This window comes from Fukomys damarensis, unplaced genomic scaffold (assembly GCF_012274545.1).
Source record: "Fukomys damarensis isolate Sample0158 unplaced genomic scaffold, DMR_v1.0_HiC HiC_scaffold_22, whole genome shotgun sequence".
Classification (NCBI taxonomy): Eukaryota; Metazoa; Chordata; class Mammalia; order Rodentia; family Bathyergidae; genus Fukomys; species Fukomys damarensis.
In genome coordinates this window covers 22,341,201-22,345,603 of record NW_022900934.1, presented here as the reverse complement: position 1 = coordinate 22,345,603, position 4,403 = coordinate 22,341,201, and the positions used below count along the sequence as shown (strand labels likewise).

General features: G+C 39.3%; 1 protein-coding gene across 5 annotated transcripts in view; it reads right to left on the bottom strand.

The window, feature by feature from the left end:
• The window catches only part of Ndrg3 (NDRG family member 3), a 59,654-nt gene that overhangs the window by 40,525 nt on the left and 14,726 nt on the right, over positions 1-4,403 (bottom strand). The gene's annotated exons all lie outside the window — the stretch shown is intronic.

The window sequence follows — 4,403 nt, the reverse complement described above, 5'->3', positions numbered from 1 at the left end:
TTTTTTGGTATCAGGGATCGAGCTCGGGTCCTTGCGCTTGCAAGACAGGCCACTGAACCGCTGAGCTAAATCCCCAGCCCCCTATAATTTTTAATATAATATCAATAATACTTTGCCCAGTATAGAAGCATAAAGTTCATTTGCATAACCTCATTTAATCTCACAGTAAGAGAATCCATTAATTACTCAGCCTTCTGGCTATCAAAAGATCACATTTTTCTTTTTAAGTTTCCAGAATACTTTTCCTGCATCTAATCTCAACTTTTTCCTCTCTTACCTTACAGCCTAGTTCAATCAACACTTTCAGACATCTGCTTTTACTTTTCACCACTGACAACTTCCAGCCTTCTTACAAATCACACTTTACTTGAAAACTCCTTTTTTCAATATGTTAACCTAAAATTAAAACCAACTTCAAAATCAACTTCAGTACCTTCACACAGCCTCAGTTAATAATGAGGAGAATAAGTGATGATTCAACTGAGAACACTCTCAGGCCAGTGCGGGTTTCAGTGATGTGCATGAGACCCACACGCACAAACATGACCTCTACTAAGCCAATGCGAGTCTTTCCTTGGGCTTTCCCCTAGAGTGAAGGCAAAAATTTCTTACAGTGAGGCTGATAAGCTACAAGGATATGACTTTTGAGCAGTGGGCAGCCGCTAGAAACGTGATGTGACAGAGCCTGTTGAAAAAGTAAGCTCTTTAGTTACAGAGGAGAAAGGAACTGAGGATGGGGATGGTGAAAAATAAGGGAAGCTTTTGCTATAAGGCTCTTTTTGTTTTTTCCCAACTGAGAACAAAGTCACCTGTATCCTTAGAACTTAAATTACCCCCCACCACATACATATACACAAAAAAGAAGAGGGGAAAGGAAGGAGGAGGAGGAGGAAGAGGAGATGAAGGAGGAAGAATATAGCCTGGCATGGCCTTGCATATCTATAATCCCAGAATTCTGTAGGCCAAGGTAGGAGGATCACGAGTTCAAGGCCCTGCATGAACTACATAGTGAAACTTTTGTGTTTTTTTTTTGTTTCAAAAAAAAGGGAGGAAGGCTCTCAAGGAGAATTGTGAACAAAGGGCCATCAATGAGAAGTAAAAAGCTCAAAGCAGAAGTGGGGGCAGGTCACCAATAACTTCAGTTCTGGGGAAGGGAGCCATATACAGAGAAGTTATGGGATATAAGGCTGAAAGTAGCCTGGTGCCATATTTCCGCCAGCCTTGAAGGCCAGGGAGAATACAAGATTGACGGAAGCTCTCACACTGAATCATGTGGTTGGCCCCCAGCTCTCTCCCAAACACTCCTTCTTTGTTAGAGGAGCTTTCATGATACCCATTTCACTTCACTCTTACTTTATAAAAGTGCCCATTCACAAAGTGATCTGTACGGGTTAAAGCTGTTTAAATCCCTTTGAAGCAGCAGTCATATACATGCATTTGAAATGTAGTATGAAAAACCAGTCCTCACATTTGGGATCTATAAATCCATCCTCTAAAGGACAACTGCAATTCAACAACCAGCATGAAATTACTCAGCCTTTGGCCACGCCTGGATTATTCTAGAAGCAAGAATAACATCCATTATTTGGCTCTTCTGTGGGAATGATATCCTGTCAGACAGCAGCTTTTAAAATCCATTATAATATTCGAGTGGAAGTGGAAAGCTTTGACAAGATAAATCAAGAGCCTTAAATATGCTTCTTCCAAGGGCCATCTAAGGAAAAATATAAAGAGTACATAAAATTTGTGCACCAAATATTCAGTGAATTGAACATATAATAAGAAATCTCATTTCCAAACCATGACTGCAATCCCAGCACCCTGGGAGGCTAAGGCAGGACCACCACAAGTCAAAGGCCGAACCTGGCAACTTAGCAAGATTCTGTCTCAAACCAAACTGAACTTTAAAAAAGGCTGGGGATGTAGTACTGGTCAATCCTCAGTACTGGGAGAGGTAGAGGGAGGTATGGGAGGGGAGGGATGGGGAGAGAGAATTTTTAAAAATAATGGAACAGTTATGTCATGGTATAAGCACATGATGAAATAATAAGCAGCCATTAAATTTTATTTTTATGTGTTGTTAGATGACATGGAAATTAGATTGTGTTCTGATATTAAATCAGAAAAGGGAATACAAAATATAAATTTAATAAAACTTCATAAATAAAACAATGCATTTTAATAAAAATTTTACAATTACATACATGTATCAACACTAATATTACTATGGTTGACTCTGGGTTATAGGACTATGAATTTTCTCTAGCTACTATATAATTCTCTATGCTTTCTAAATATTCAGCCATGAGTACATTTTTTTCCGGTACCAGGGATTGAACTCAGGACCTTGGGCTTATGAGGTAGGTATGGCCAAATACAACTCTTTTTTTTTTTTTCCTTTTCCAGTACAGTAGATTGAACTAGGACCTTATGCTTGCCAGGTAGGTGTGGCACCACTGAGCTAAATCCCTGGCCCTCCAAGTACACTTGATAACCAGAATGTGAAAATAAAAACTGGAAATAAACATGTTTATCCTTAGGTAGCAGGGTTACAATGAACCTTTATTTTTATGCTTTTCTGAACTTGTTTCTGATTAGTCGCAAACTAAGTCTGCCTGTGTCTGTCTGTGTGTTTATCTATCTATGATGTGTTTGGTAGCAGGGATTAAACCCAGAGTCTTGCACATGGAGGGCAAATGCTCTCCTACTGAGCTATGTCCTCAGGCAATGTAACAGCAATATATCATACCTTACAGAAAAGCTACAGCATCTGTCCCAGCTCTAGTTCCAAATTTCTAAGCAGTCTCACAAGGAGAGGAGCCCTGAAGCAGATAAATCAAATCAGAAGTCTGCTGACTCACTATTTCATTCAGCAATAGGCTCTTTTCTCCTTTCTCCTCAGTTGTAAGCAGGTCACCTGGAATTATTTCCCTTCCCCTACTTCTCCTGTATCCATATTATAATTGCATTTGCTTCAGAGGAGCTATTCAACAGTGATGCCACTTAGGACAATCAAAAACCAAGATAAATCATACTCTTTTAATTACATTTTCATTTTTGAAAAATCGTGTACTTGATTATTAAAGAAAACAAAGGGAAAACTTAAGATTCAAATTGTGAGCCTAGCTGATTAACTTTCTGGGGCTATCATCAAGAATCTGTAAGGATTCTTCCGAGGCAAGATAGAGACCCAGGGGGTCTAGGGGATTTAGCTCAGTGGTTCCGCCACCTGCCTCGAAAGCAGAAAAACCTGAGTTCAATCCCCAGTACCAAAAAAAACAAAAACAAAAACAAAAAAACAAAAAAAGGATTATGTAAATAAATGGGCAAGAACTAACATTGGGAAAAAAAAAAAAGAGAGACCCACAGAGGCCCTGATTAGATGGCTTCAGTTCGCCCCATGGCAGAGCTGTGCTAGTGGATGACACCAAGACTGAGGGGTATCTTTCCATTTAGTGACATTTCTGGCTTTGTAACTATTCTGCCTTGTCTCCTAAGAATGTCCAAGGATGTCTGGGATGTCACCAAGTAAAGTGGGTAATTCTAGATTTCTCACATTATGGGTCTTATCTCCTACAACTCCTATTAGCCTGTTGCTAGACTCTAACTGAGCTATCCCTGGTCTCTAGGACATCAAAAGCCATTCATAAGAAGATGGACCAGAAAGGAGATAAAAGAGCACTCCTAAATGCTGGAAGAAAAAACAAAACGGGGGGAGGGCTAAAATTTTTTTTAGTTTTTTTGAAACAGGGACTTGCCAAATTGTCCAGACTGGCCTTGAACTCACACTCCTCCAGCCTCAGCCTCTCAAGTACTATGATTAGAAGTATCCACCACTGTGCCCAGCTGAGTCTATGTGTTTTTTCTTTATAAAAAAGATTATGTAATTCAAAACTAGTGACAAGCACGACAGCGACAAACACTTGCTATTATTCTATCCCTATCAGAACTGAACTAAAAAATGTATTTTGCAAGAAATGTGTAAATTTTTATATTCTAATTTTTTTGGGGAAAAGATGATTAATTTTATAAAAATTAATGCATCTACACCTTCAGACAGGAGTATATACATTCCATTTTTGGAATGTTTTACTCTGAATCTTACTGTCGCCCTCTCTCAAATGAATTCCTTTTAGGCAAAGTATATTAAAAAATTAATACTAATCCACTTCAACTGGTTCAGAACCATGGAAGCCAAATTATTACTGAAGTTCTATCAAAAAGGACTAAACCCAAACTTCACTGCCCCTATTTATCAAAAATAATATAACTGGGCCAGGGATTTAGCTCAGTGGTGCTGCTGCCTGCTTCTCAAGCACAAGGTCCCGAGTTCAATCCCTGGTACCCACCCACCCCCGAAATACACACACACACACACACACACACACACACACACACACAGA